The following is a 15,562-nucleotide window of genomic DNA, read 5'->3' on the forward strand; positions in this document are numbered from 1 at the left end:
TAACATATATTTATTAGCCGGGTTTACATACTCTCTCTTTTTATTCTGGGTGAAGCTAGCCCTTTGGTCTTGCCTATTCTGAACTCTTCTTTCTCTGCTGAAACCCTTAGACATAATACCCCTAGATTGTTCCTGTACTACACTATGACTGCTATTGCCCTTCTGGCCATAATATGACTTCTCGGAGTAGATAGAGAACTTTCACAAACAGAAAAGTCATTAAAGCCCCCTGTTTCATAGTTATCATTGTCCTCTTCCAGGGATTCAGCTTCCGTATCTAAAAAAGTCAACCTTTTTTTTTATAATTATAGGTCCTGTTAGATGGCCTTCCTCATTTGTGATTCCTATGGGAGCATCTCCAAAATGACTTCTTGACCGACCTCTTCTACCCCTTCCTCTGGACCTCCTAGATTGGTTTGACTGATACGACCTATCCTTTTTCTCCCATATAAAGACCAATCCCTTCTTATAGTTGTCTGAGTCTCTGATGTATTTTGAGTGTTTCACTTGGATAATTTCAGTTTCAGTTCTCATCTCTTTCACAGTGGTTTTAAGAATTACATCCATCTGCATACTGTGGATCACTTGTGAAACTATCCAATGTTACTTAGTAACTCAATTATTTTGTTTATTATAGTAGCCAAATCTTTGGTTTTATGTTTAATAATGAGTAATAGGAGTCTAGTGGAACAAATTATCAGGTGCAGATTAAGTGCCTAGAGACAATATCACCTATGACTCTGAACAAAGGCTACCTAGCTAGCCCAGGGATGAATGGAATTGGAGGGTTGCGTTCAGAGCGCCTCAATAAGGGCAAGGTGGCTGAGAATCTTATTGTAAGTGTTACCACAATTGGGTAATGGATATATAATTACTTGGATGAATCCTAAGTGAGTAGTGGCTTATGGAAACAGCTGAATATTATGCCATAAATGGACAGGTGATTGAGGCACTCTGAACACAACCCTCCAACTCTAGTGGAACACTCATGCAGGACTTCATTCCATTCATTAATAAAGTCCTGATCCTTTACCTCAAAGGTAGGATATTTATTGAGCCTCAGGCCCCTTGATAACATTTTTAATGCATGATAGCATTCTAGTATCCACTTATCCAGTTTTAACCTCATCTCTTTAATGTGTAGTACTTCCATGTCATAGAACAGGTCCCCCAAAGTAGAGTGTAGTAGTAAATGTCAGCATATAGCGTTTAAGCAAAAAATGGTTGCGGTTTTACAGCACAGCTGCTATTTCATTAGTATGGGATTAACTCTAAGCAGTTGCCTATCTATGTGTCTATATTCAAAAAATGCAAAAAATACATATGTATGTTTAAAGGGTTAAACCGATACCCTCTCAGTGTACATATAGTTAATCTGGAACTCTACTCATCGAAAATAGTGGTAATGATATAAACAAAGAGAAAAATTAGTTCCATGGTCAAACCAAGTAACAGAGGTATAGCCCTGAGGCAGCATACAGTGCATAAGTATCTTGCAGCATATCCTATGAAATTTCACGGGTCAATAATGATAACACAATATTGGAGAAATATACTTTAAAGACCCAAACTCACAGTTACATAGACACGAGTCTCGAAAGCCGATCTTCCACTTCTCCTCATTGGGTAATGACCCGGCTTGTATCCACACGAGATCCAATCCTCCTGAACAGAGAGCCGCCTGATTGGCAGTGCGGGAACCTCCTCCAAACCTATGAGAACCCTATGGAGACTTTGATGTTACAAACATAGGAAAATAAGACAATTTAGCACCAAGTTTTACTGGTATTATAATTATTATTAAGATTATTGGGAGATGTATCATCTCATTACTGCCTTTCAATTTTCACGTGATGAGATAAAACACAGAAACAATGTTTAGGATACACCTCTTGGATTCCATAGAGTTATAATGCATTGCAATGTGTTAAAGGTCTTGTCAGCAGCCAAGGAGTTAAATAATATTTAAAAAAACAAAGAATATTTCTCTAAGTTCGCCTAAGATTTTTTTTTTCTTTGCAGACAAATGAAAAAAATGTAAATCATGAAAACTAGGAACAAATACAGATTCCTTGTCATTTCTCTACTGCGTAGGATGATAGACTGAATCAATTATTGAAGCAGTAACATTGTTATTATTTTGATGTACAGTAATATGTATCATTGTTTCATGGTTGCATTTGCCATTGGCTTTCCACTTGCTTGATTCCAAAAATGAAGAGACAGGAACCTAAATAGCAAATACCAAATGCACTGTGCAGTCCTGATGGATTATGTGACAGAATAAAGCCAAATACCCTGTTCCTTTTTGTAATACTGAAAAAGAAAAATGAATCATTAAAGGACCTTGAACACTAAATAAATGCTAGCTAGAATGATGCATTCAAAGAAAAGATTAGTTTGAGAATAATATGTAGATGTATTTTTTAAAGTTTCATTAGCGGTTTTAATATTGACAAATAATTGTAAAGTTTTAGCATCTATAAAACAATGGGAGCTGCCATGTTGTAACTTAGGTAACTTTCTCTGCTGTGGCCAATTAGGGACAGTTATAAATAGGTTACTAAAGTGAGCAGCCAATGGCTTTGTGTTCTGTACTTAGATTTCTAACAGGAATTGAAAAGCTCACAATTTCAGAATGAAATTAAAGGAAAAGAGGACAAAATAAAAATATAAAGTATATTGCAGAGTTTTTTTTATATATATATGATTTATCATTTTCTAGCACTATCTCAAAGTGTTTAATGTCCCATTAAAGTAATATGAAACATTAAAATACAGCATATATTTTTAAACAACTTTCTAATTTACCAATTTTGCTTCATTCTCTTGTTCTCCATTGTTGAAGGAGCCACAATGCACAACTGCCGCAAAGGGACGACTTACCTGGAATTAAGACGAACACAGAAAAAAGTAAAATCGGCGCCCAGCTGGTTACATGGTAAACAGCGAGCAGTTAAAAATAAGACTTGTTCCTAAGACACAGTAAAAAGGTATGTGAAAGTTGGCGACTACTCCTATGGTATGATAGTGAAACTACATATGAGACCATATTTATCAAGGTCTGGCGGACCTGATCCGACACTGCGGATCAGGTCCGCCAGACCTCGCTGAATACAGCGAGCAATACGCTCGCCGTATTCAGCATTGCACCAGCAGCTCTTGTGCAACGCCGTCCCCTGCAGACTCGCGGCAAATGGGCCGCCAGCAGAGGGGTGTCAATCAACCCGATCGTATTCGATCGGGTTGATTTCCGGCAATGTGTGTCCGCCTGCTCAGAGCAGGCGGACAGGTTATGGAGCAGCGGTTCTTGTGACCGCTGCTTCATAACTTGTGTTTCTGGTGAGCATGCAGGCTCGCCAGAAACACGGGGCATCAAGCTCCATACGGAGCTTGATAATAAATATGCCCCATGGGCTGTAAATACCAATAATATACTGATATATACTCATATACCTTATTGTGCAAGCAGACTTAAATAAACATGTCATTAAACAGCGATTAGATATGACCATTGCTCCTATGTCATTTTAACATAGTTCTATATAGAGCACACACACAATTAATGCAACGTGACATAAGATTGTCAAGTTGATTTCAGAAACAATCAACCAACATACTGTGGTATTATACAAATAAAAAAAGTAACAGCTATTGGAAATATATGTTTTTTAAGCCTTGGATGACCAGAGACAATCTAAAAATATGAACTGTTAAAATAACATATTTTAGAAGCTATTTTTTTATATATTTGTTTTTATACACATTGTTTTTTTCATATATACTTTTTTTGCTTTATACTATTTTTTATTTTTTAGCTGTTAAAAACGGGTCCCCTTTGCTCCTTTTTTTGCGTTTTCTGCATTTTTTTTTACATTATTATTATTTCTATTATGTTTGTTTTCATGTAAGGATACATATTTTACACATTTACTAATTAATAGACTGTAATGTGCATTGAATAAAATTAATATTAGACAAGTGCGTTTAGTTCTGAATCGAAATTCGGCCGTATTTGGATCAATTTGAATTTCCGAATTACACTAGCAACGAAACTGAACTAATCTGAATGCATTTGTACTGAATAAATCCGAATTAGTTCGGATATATTCGTTACATTCGATATGTAATATTCAAATTTGAATGTCACATTTGAATTCAAAATAGTATTTCTAGTCTACAACTGTGTTTAATAAATGTAATCGAATTCGATTGCTACATTCGAATTTGAATGTAACATTAAAATTCAAAATAGTATTTCTAGTCTACAACTGTGTTTTATAAATATAATATTTGAATTTGAATGTGACATGATAGCGTTCTAGCATCCACTTATCCAGTTTTAACCTCATCTCTTTAATGTGTAGTACTTCCATGTCATAGAACAGGTCCCCCAAAGTAGAGTATAGAGTCCCCCAAAGTAGAGTAGGGGGCATGCTGCTTAGAAGCCTGTATCTCAGGCATCTAAGCAGCTACTGACCGCCAAGACTCACCGTTGGAAAGGTAATCGCCTAACCTTTCCAACGGTATAAGTCTTGGGGATCTGTAAAAAAAAAAGGTACACAATGTTTTATGTAAAAACATAAAAAATAAAAAAAATAAAAATTCAGCTTAGCACCCAGGCGGGAAAGTGCTTAGCACTCAAAGGGTTAAAAGTAAACTATCAAGTTGAGTAAATAAAATCAGTAAAAAGCTTGTGGAAAAGGAACGAAAGAGAGAATGGGAGAGGAGAAAAATAAATAAAAAATAGCATATATTATAACAGTCTCGCGCACATATCACATTTTTTTTGGAACTGATGTCTTTAGAAGCCTGATGAGCAAATCAGTGGGGACCTAATGAACAGAAGGCCCTGTTGCAAGATTTTTTTTTTTGCCCCCACCTTCCACCCACTACCAGATCTACTCAACAGAGGGCCCTGGTGCAAGATTTATGTGGGGCCCCCAAAGGTAACTCAGTAGAAAGCAAAAGTATTAATATGCATTCTGCTTTGTATAATGGTTTTGGGGATAGATAGACAGACAGACGGACCTACAAACTGCATTAATAAAAGGCTTTATGTATAGACTGGCTGTTATCGCCCCCCTCCAGTTCTTGGGCCTTGGTGCGACCAATAGTCGTTCAACCCCATCCCCAAAGAAAAAAGTAACTCAAAGGGCTTATTTATCAAGCTCCATATGGCGAGACTTTAGGCTCACCAGAAACACCAGTTATGAAGCAGCGGTCTAAATAACACTGCTCCATAACCTGTCCGTCTGCTCTTAGGAGGCGGAAAGACATTGCGGGAAATCAACCTGATCAAATACGATCGGGTTGATTGACACCCCCTGCTAGCGTACGATTGGCCACAAATCTGCAGGGGGCAGCATTGCACCAGCAGTTCACAAGAGCTGCTGGTGCAATGCTGAATGTGGAGAGCGTATTGCGCATTCAGCAATGTCTGTCGGACATGATCCGCTTATCGGCTCATGTCCGACAGAGGGTTGATAAATCGGCCCCAAAGTAATAGTAAATTGAATACATATAAAACGCCCCAAAAAGCTGTAAACATTCCTGTCCTCAGATATTTAATTTCTAACAGAGCTTATAACTTTTGTGGTGATTTGAGTCCTGGTGAATGTGCAACCCAAGGAGAGAGGAGTAGTGGGAATATTTACATAAAGTTCTATCACTATTATTTTTATTCCCACTTTATATATCCTCATTTTGCAGTCCCTGATACAATTCCATACATTAAAACCTTTCCAGCAGGGAGGCGGAGCCTGACCACGCAGGAAGATGGTCGCACACTAGAAGGGCTCCTGCTTCTTACACTGGCAAAAAGCAAGTAAATAGCACCTATCACATAGTTTATAAGCAGTTTTATATCTATTCAGGAATAACATATACCTATAGAAGATTAAGCAGCTGGCAGAAAGAGTTCGTCTGCAGATTTCAGTGTTCACTGGCCCCTAATTACAGCAAGGTGGAAGCTGATCCGGCAAACTGACAGATCGCCTGAGGTGATTTCCAGGCAAGCACTGGTACACGCTTGACACTTGGGCCCACATATTGCCGAGAGACCGAGGCCTATATAACACCCGAGAACGGCACTGGATGCACATCTGACTCACCGGCTACTATTACAAGTAGGGAGAGAAACCCTGACTCACACAAGTATCGCGATCACACAGCGGCTGCGGTACATATAAAGTACCTTCACACTTACCTCCGAAGGGCTTTGGTGCAGATTGGCAGCGGCCTTAGAGGTTCCGGACCCCTTCATCAAGGCTGAGTGCAGAGGCAGAAGTTCTTCAGGCCGCATAGACGTGGTAACACCGGAATCAGGCAGGGCTGATGCGCACTCCTCTAGAGTGAACCGGATCTAGCTGCCGAGGGCCCTGCACAAGGTGAGAAGTTTAAAACTGTGTGGACATTGCATAGCTGTTGCCCGGTTGCACTCTGTCAGGGTATGAACAGGCAGAGTGAAAAGCTTAGAAAAATAAATTAAGAAAAACGCTGGGTTTGGTGGCAACTTGTAATCTAAATAATTGTGGGACTATATGGTCTGTTAAAACACTTAAAATCAAATAGAAACACAGAATCCTCAATAAAATTGTAAACAGCACACTGAGAGTGAAGCAGAGCAGCAAAGTCTACTCCATTGTATCAAACTACACAACCAGCCTTTTTACCAACATTAGAAACCTAACACAGTACAAAACCTAAGTTGGTAGGTCAGAATATAACTAAACCCACAACCATATTCTAGAGGCAGAATTAGAGCTGAAAATAAATCTAATAAATCTAACAGTGTGCATCTGAACTCACAATTGTTATTACTACTTCAGGGTATGCCTAATAAAAGATTAAACAGGGCTGATAAGATAGGTACCTCCAAACCTATGAGCCATTACCTTAAGCCAGTAGATTCTGAAAAGATTACACCAGCTATAGACATGGCGAATTCTCAAGAGACTGGAATACCATCTATCTCAAATGCTGACACTTCCCAATCACAGTTTCTTACTAAAGAGGATATTTCACATCTATCTTCTAAATCGGATATACAAGGTGTAATGACAGAGATGAGGAGCTTATTTGGCGACTTGAGAAAGGACTTTTCGGCATTAGAGACAAGAGTACTAGCTATTGAAAAGTCAGCCAAGGATAATGCTTCTTCCTTACATCAACAGTCAACGGACATCCTCCACCATTCTGATAATTTGCAATACCTTAATGACAAATTAGAAGACATTGACAACAGAGGCCGCAGGAATAACCTGCGATTTAGAGGAGTCTCTGAGACCATTACCCCTCAAAATATTGAGGGATACCTCCAAGCATTATTTAGAATTATAAAGGAATCTCCATCGTCATCTGAGATCCCAATCGAAAGGGCGCATCGGGCACTTAGGCCCAAACCACCAAACAAAGCCCCCCCAAGAGACATTATTGTCAGATTTCTTAGCTTTAAAGATAAAGAAGAAATTCTTTAGGGAGCACGGCGAAAACACCCTATAACACATGTTGGGGAGGAAATCCAAGTCTTTACAGACTTATCGCCTATGACCCTGCAAAAACGCAGAGACTTAAGTCACATCACATCTGTCCTCAGAAGCAACAAAGTCCTGTACAGATGGGGCTTCCCAGTCTCCATTATAGCCTCTAATAATAACAAAACTGTTATATTCAGACCAGGGATGGACCATCGGATCTTTTTTGAAAATCTATCATTGCAAGGCCCGGTTGAGGGTGATACAGCAACGAGAACAAGGCTGGTTGTTAGCCGTCCTTCCAGAAGTCAGGAGGCAGAAGATCTGGTCGGATAGACCCTGACATGGTCTTTCTACTCACTTATGCTACATTCCTCATAGACTAAATAGACATTTAAGTACCCCATATATACTGCATATAAGCGGCGCTTCTACACTTTACCGTTGCTTGTGGACACTAAATGAACTGAATACAAAATATTCTTTAATGTAAGAGAAACCTTTTATAGGGCTTAGAAGATCTGCAAGTTGTGCACACCCCACTCCCGTCAGGTAAAAAAACTGTATTTGAAATGTTAGAAGATTTGAGTTAGTAATGTTCTGAGATAAGCAAACATGTCTTCATTGTTTTTTCACCTGTTCATCTGTTTAAATACTCAGGTAGTTCACACAAATAATTTTTGTGAATAATGCCCTTAGGGCCTTTATGCAACTATTTCTCACTAAGAGAAAAGAGTCAGGGGGTAATCAAGACACATATTGAGGCTTTATATGATACTAATGTCTACTCATCTATAGAATTTAATATAAGCCCTCAACACTCTAATTTAATTCCCGCCAGACAATATTGAAGAATGTTTATATTGTTATATTGTTATATTGTTATATTGTTATATTGCTAAATATACTGATGGTTCCGCATATAGATAGTAACAAATTATTATAGTGCTACAAGTATACTTAGGATTATTCCTATTTCCTAATCATAACTTACGCCAGTAGAGGGGCTTTTCCCCTATCTTAGTAATTGTTTCCTTTTTGTCCTAGAAGTTGCAAGAAGTACTGTACCCTGCTTTAAATAGGTGTTTCCAGGTGAATTGCTGAACCTGGACGACACTTAGACCATTTCTTTTTAGAAATCAACATTTTATAAAGCAACTTATCTCTTTTTACTTCCCTTTAACCCTATCCCACCTTTTACCATGCAACCCAAGACCAATAGGTTTGGGGATCATTCCCTAAAGCTTACCACCATCAATGCTAAAGGCCTTAATAACCCAGGCAAACGTTCTATTGCATTTAAAGAATTAGGCAAAATACAAAGTCAGATAATTCTTTTACAAGAAACTCATTTTAAGAAGGGTAGAGAACCTAGTTGGCATAACACTCAGTTCCCCCAAGCGTATTTCGCCTCAGGGCAGAAAAAGAGAGGAGGGGTGGGAGTTGTGCTTCACAGATCTGTACCATTTGTCCCACAACACATTGAAAGAGATCCAGATGGCCGATATATTATCCTAGTTGGTACTCTTTATGGACACTACATCACAATGGCCTCGGTTTATGCCCCGAGTCAAGGCCAAGTGTCTTTTTTTCACCAGGTACTTGACCAGTTATTAACACACTCTAGGGGAACCACCTTTTTGGCGGGCGACTTTAATATAGTAGCGGACCCAGTAATTGACACCTCAAAAGGGACGACTTGCACACCTTCATCCTCTATCACACAGGTTAATACCATCCTATCTAAATTAGAGATCCATGATGTGTGGCGCACACTTCACCCCATATCTAGGGATTATTCGTTCTATTCTGTCCCACATAACAGCTACTCTCGGATAGATCACATATACACAGACTCCTGTGGTCTATCTATCACTCACCAGTGCGATATAGGCCATATCTCTTGGTCAGACCACGCTCCGGTATCATGCCTGATACTCTGGCCAGATATCCCCATTCAGGAGAGTACATGGAGAATGGACGAAACTATTCTTAACAACCCCCTAATTTTGGCAGATATACAGAAACTGATTGGGGAATACTTTGAGGTTAATACCTTCCCCACCTCTACCAAAGCTATCATCTGGGAGGCTCATAAAACTGTGATTAGAGGGGCTTTAATTAAACACAAGGCGTTTCTTAATAGACAATACAAGACCAAATATATAGACCTCCAATCTACACTGAGCACACTAGAAAATAAACATAAAGAAAATCTCTCATGTGTTGACACTACAAATCGACTAAAAAAAGCGAGATTAGAATTCCAGCAACATCTAAATGAGTCATATCAAAAGAAAGCCCTATATCTAAAACAAACTTACTATGAGGGAGGTAATAAACCAGGCAAACTCTTAGCGAGAACTCTCAAAAAGAGACAACTCCGCTCGTATATACATACCATAAAATCCGGGGATGGCCATATGCTCCGCAGTAGTTCCCAAATAGCCAAAGAGTTTCATAAATATTATCATTCCCTATATAATATACAGGAGAATACATCGACAGCCACGCGAGAATCAATAATAACACAACAGAAACTTTTGATAGACTCTTATCTGGGGGACATAGAACTCCCCTCTCTGTCTGCGGAGGATTCTAAGGCGATGGACGCTCCGATCTCCTTGGAAGAACTATATGAGGCTATTAAGAGCTGCCCAAGTGGTAAGAGTCCGGGCCCGGACGGCTTCTCGGCACCATATTACAAAAAGTTTAAAGAGGCTTTAGCTGGCCCCATGCTGGACTTGTTCAATGGCCTACGAGATGATCCTACTTTATCGAGGGTCCTACTGGAAGCCCATATAACGGTACTGCCCAAGCCAGGGAAAACCGGGGATTTACCAGGCCACTTTAGGCCCATATCGCTCATTAACTCAGACATGAAAATTCTGACGAAAGTACTAGCGAACAGGCTCAATAAACATTTACCCAACCTGATTAGTAATGATCAGGTTGGCTTTGTCCCCGGCCGTGAGGCAAGGGATAATACTATTAGAGTAATCCAGCTTATTTATCACGCGAAAGTCACTGGTTGTCCTTTAGTGCTCTTCTCCACCGATGCGGAGAAGGCCTTTGACAGGGTTGGCTGGCCTTTTCTGCGTCGGGTGCTGGAAAAATTGGGGATTGGAGAGACATATGTGAATTGGGTATTGGCGCTTTACTCCAACCCAAATGCCAAAATTAAAATTAATGGAACATTATCAGACTCATTCAATATAAATAATGGAACTAGGCAGGGATGCCCGCTGTCCCCATTGCTTTTCGCCCTGTCCATAGAAGTTCTGGCCCATAAGGTTAGGATTAACCAAAAGATCAAGGGACTAGTTGTGGGGGATAGAGAACATAAACAAGCACTTTATGCAGATGATGTCCTTTACACTGTAACTAATGCCACAGAATCGATCCCAGAACTATTAAGAGAGCTAAAGGAATATGGGAAAGTTTCTAACTTTTCTCTTAATTTGGACAAGTCTGAACTCTTAAACGTCAATACTAGTCCATGGATAATACAACATCTCCAACAAAATTATCGGATCCCTTTGGCTACTAATAAACTTAAGTACCTAGGCATTCATTTAACACCTAACCCCTCAGACTTATTTAGATATAACTATATCCCTTTAAAGAATGACATCATGGCTGACCTCTCATCGTGGAGGAACAGAACGATATCTTGGCTGGGAAGAGTGAGTGTCATCAAAATGAATATTCTACCAAGGATATTGTATCTCCTTCAAACTCTGCCCATTGCCCTCCCTAGGGGATATATTTCTCAAATACAACACCTAATTGAACAATTTGTATGGGCTAACTCAAAACCCAGGATATCTAGGCGCTCTATGTATATTCCAAGAGATAGGGGGGGTCTTGGCCTCCCGGATATTTACTCATATAAGCGGGCAATAGGCTTACAAAGAATAACGGAATGGGCTCAGAATTCTGATAATAAAGCTTGGATTGCCTTAGATAGACAAATCTTTAAAATTAATAATATGGGTGTTCTGGCGTGGCTTCCAACATCACAGCGTCCTACCAAGGTCTCTAGATATCACCTAGTAGAAGAAGCATTAAACATCTGGGATGCTTTAGTAGCTACTTCCACACACATCTCCTCTAGGAACTCTCCTTTGACACCTATTTTAGAAAACCCAGAGATCCCTTATAACAACAAAAATATCTACAAACTAGCTCCATACAAAATTAAAGAGGGCTCAGTTGTTGGGGTGGTGGAAAATGGGAAGGTGGTTTCACAAGCAGTCTTAGAAAACTCCAAACCCCAGATCTTTACCTCCTGGATACACTATCACCAACTAATGCATTTTCTTACAAAACACAAATGTAGACTTTTGAAAAGATCTGTATCTCAGACACTGACATAAGGCATACGATCTCTATCATATACAAATTGATTGTTCTACAGGGAGATGATTCTTTACCAGTATATACAAAAAGATGGGCTGAGGAGTTGGGAATAAACCCGAATTTAGAGACATGGCTTAGAGCTTTTAGATTAATTAAGAAATCTTCTGTCTCCCCCACTATACAGGAAATGCACATTAAATATATGAGTAGATGGTATCTCACCCCACAAAGGCTAAACAAAATATTTCCATCCTTAAGCCCGAAGTGTTGGAGAGGTTGTGGAGAATACGGAACTTTGTTGCACATATGGTGGGATTGTCCATGTATGTCTGCTTACTGATATTCCAAATTCTCCAAAGATTTTATTATTTCTAGATTTACCCAAAACACAAAGCGCAGCACATTTGGCACTTTTATTAATAATGATCACCTGTGCAAAAAGGGTAATACCAAGGAAGTGGAAATCTCATAACCCCCCCACCCTCGAAGAATGGCATTCACAAATGACAGATACTCTGTTATTGGAGAGATACCACTATTTGAAAACACATAACTTGGCTATGCATGAAATGATACTGGCACTGTGGCATGGCACAATATAATATAAAACCTTTTTTTTTTTTTTCTCTCTTCTTCTCCCCTTCTTCTCCCCTTTCCTTCACCCTCTCTGTCCCAAATGTCTGTCCCACTCCTCATAATATATTCTACCAGCTTTAGACTAAGAATTTGAAATGAAAATGGTTACATACAAGAATGTTCCCTTCTAGGGGAGTTCCTCTAGGAGAGACAAATCATAAGATGAAGTATGTATAACGCTCTTTAAGCCTTGTAATACATTTGTTTATGATTTAATAGTTCATGTACAATCAAGAATGTTGAAAAAGAATTGCATGTATACTTATTGTACTTCATTACAGCTTTGTTAATATTGTATTGGATTACTTCAATAAGGCTTTTTGAAAAAAAAAAAAAAAACCTTTCCAGCAGGACATTTTACCATGTGTAGCAAAAGTACTTTACTGCAGAAAAATGAGGAAATATGAAGTGGCAATAAATTATATTGAGCCAGAGGCCTCTATTTATCAAGCCGTCAACCGCAAATATTATGCTTGAATTCCGCAGCGTATTTGTGGCGAGCCTGATTCGCCTTAGTTATCAAACCCTACAAACTGGCAAAAGTAGAATATAGTGACTTAACATACGATCTGCCAGACTCAGTCCGACACAGATCGATGCTTACGTCACTCCAGATGTTCCGAACGCAAGTTCGGCACAATCTGACTACTTTTGGTAGTTATCAAATAACTAGCAGGTATGCTTGGCACTTTTTCGGCGCAGCGTACCTGGTTTTCAATCCGCCGCCCTGGAGGCAGCGGATGCCATAGGAATCAATGTGAGTCTGAAAGCAGCGAAAGCTCATGTTCGCTGCTGCCCGATATCCCATTGATTTCTATTTTAATGTCTACACCTAACATGTACCCCGAGTCTAAACACCCCTACACCTGCGCCCCTACACTGCCACCACCTACATTATACTTATTAACCCCTAAACTGCTGCTCCTGGAGCTCGCCGCAACTAAATAATTGTTTAACCCCTAAACCGCTGCTCCCAGAGCCCACCACCACCTACATTATACATATTAACCCCTAAAACGCCGCTCACGGAGCCCACCGCCACCTACATTACATTTATTAACCTCTAATCTGCCCCCTACACCGCCGCCACCATATTAAATGTATTAACCCCTAAATCTAAGTCTAACCCTAACCCTAACACCCCCCCTAACTTAAATATAATTTAAATAAATCTAAATAAATATTCTTATAATTAAGTAAATTATTCCTATTTAAAACTAAATACTGTAAAATAAACCCTAAAAAAAGCTACAATATAACTAATAATTACATTGTATCTATCTTAGGTTTTATTTTTATTTTACAGGCAAGTTTGTATTTATTTTAACTAGGTGCAATAGTTATTAAATAGTTATTAACTATTTAATAACTAACTAGCTAAAATAAGTACAAATTTACCTGTAAAATAAAACCTAACCTAAGTTACACTAACAACTAACCCTACACTATAATTAAATTAATTAAATAAATTAACTACAATTAAATAAAATTAAATAAAGTACAAAAAAACCCCACTAAATTACAGAAAATAATAAAATAATTACAAGTTTTTTAAACTAATTACACCTAATCTAATCCCCCTAATAAAATAAAAAGCCCCCCAACATTATAAAAATCCCTACCCTATACTAAATTACAAATATCCCTTAAAAGGGCCTTTTGCAGGGCATTGCCTCAAAGTAATCAGCTATTTTACCTGTAAAAAAAAAAATTACAATACCCCCCCAACATTAAAACCCATACACCCAACCCTACTCTAAAACCCACCCAAACCCCCCTTAATAAAACCTAACACTAACCCCTTGAAGATCACCCTACCTTGAGAAGTCTTCACCCAACCGGGCCTAAGTCCTCAACGAAGCCGGGCGAAGTGGTCCTCCAGATGGGCAGAAGTCTTCATCCAACCGGGCAGAAGTGGTCCTCCAGACGGGCAGAAGTCTTCATCCAGATGGCATCTTCTATCTTCATCCATCCGACGAGGAGTGGCTCCATCTTGAAGACATCCGACGCGGAGAATCCATCCTGGCCAACGACTACCCGACGAATGACGGTTCCTTTAAATGACGTCATCCAAGATGGCGTCCCTTGTATTCCGATTGACTGATAGAATTCTATCAGCCAATCGGAATTAAGATAGGAAAAATCCTATTGGCTGATGCAATCAGCCAATAGGATTGAGCTTGTATTCTATTGGCTGATTGGAACAGCCAATAGAATGCGAGCTCAATCCTATTGGCTGATTGGATCAGCCAATAGGTTTAAACTTCAATCATATTGGCTGATTGCATCAGCCAATAGGATTTTTCCTACCTTAATTCCGATTGGCTGATAGAATTCTATCAGCCAATCGGAATTCAAGGGACGCCATCTTGGATGACGTAATTTAAAGGAACCGTCATTCGTCGTGTAGACGTCGGCCAGGATGGATGCTCCGCGTCGGATGTCTTCAAGATGGAGCCACTCCTCATCGGATGGATGAAGATAGAAGATTCCGTCTGGATGAAGACTTCTGCTCATCTGGAGGACCACTTCGCCCGGCTTCGTTGAGGACTTAGGCCCAGTTGGGTGAAGACTTCTCAAGGTGGGGTGATCTTCAAGGTGTTAGTGTTAGTTTTTTTAAGGGAGGTTTGGGTGGGTTTTAGAGTAGGGTTGGGTGTGTGGGTGGTGGGTTTTAATGTTGGGGGGTATTGTACATTTTTTACAGGTAAAAGAGCTGATTACTTTGGGGCAATGCCCTGCAAAAATCCCTTTTTGTACTTTAGTTAATTTTATTTAATTGTAGTTAATTTATTTAATTATAGTGTAGTGTTAGGTGTTAGTATAACTTAGGTTAGGTTTTATTTTACAGGTAACTTTTTATTTATTTAACTAGGTAGTTATTAAATAGTTAATAACTATTTAGTAACTATTCTACCTAGTTAAAATAAATACAAAGTTGCCTGTAAAATAAAAATAAACCCTAAGGTAGCTACAATGTAACTTTTAGTTATATTGTAGCTATCTTTGGATTTATTTTACAGGTAAGTATTTAGTTTTAAATAAGAATAATTTAGTTAATTATAGGAATATTTATTTAGATTTATTTAAAT

Source organism: Bombina bombina, chromosome 7 (genome assembly GCF_027579735.1).
Source record: "Bombina bombina isolate aBomBom1 chromosome 7, aBomBom1.pri, whole genome shotgun sequence".
Classification (NCBI taxonomy): domain Eukaryota; kingdom Metazoa; phylum Chordata; class Amphibia; order Anura; family Bombinatoridae; genus Bombina; species Bombina bombina.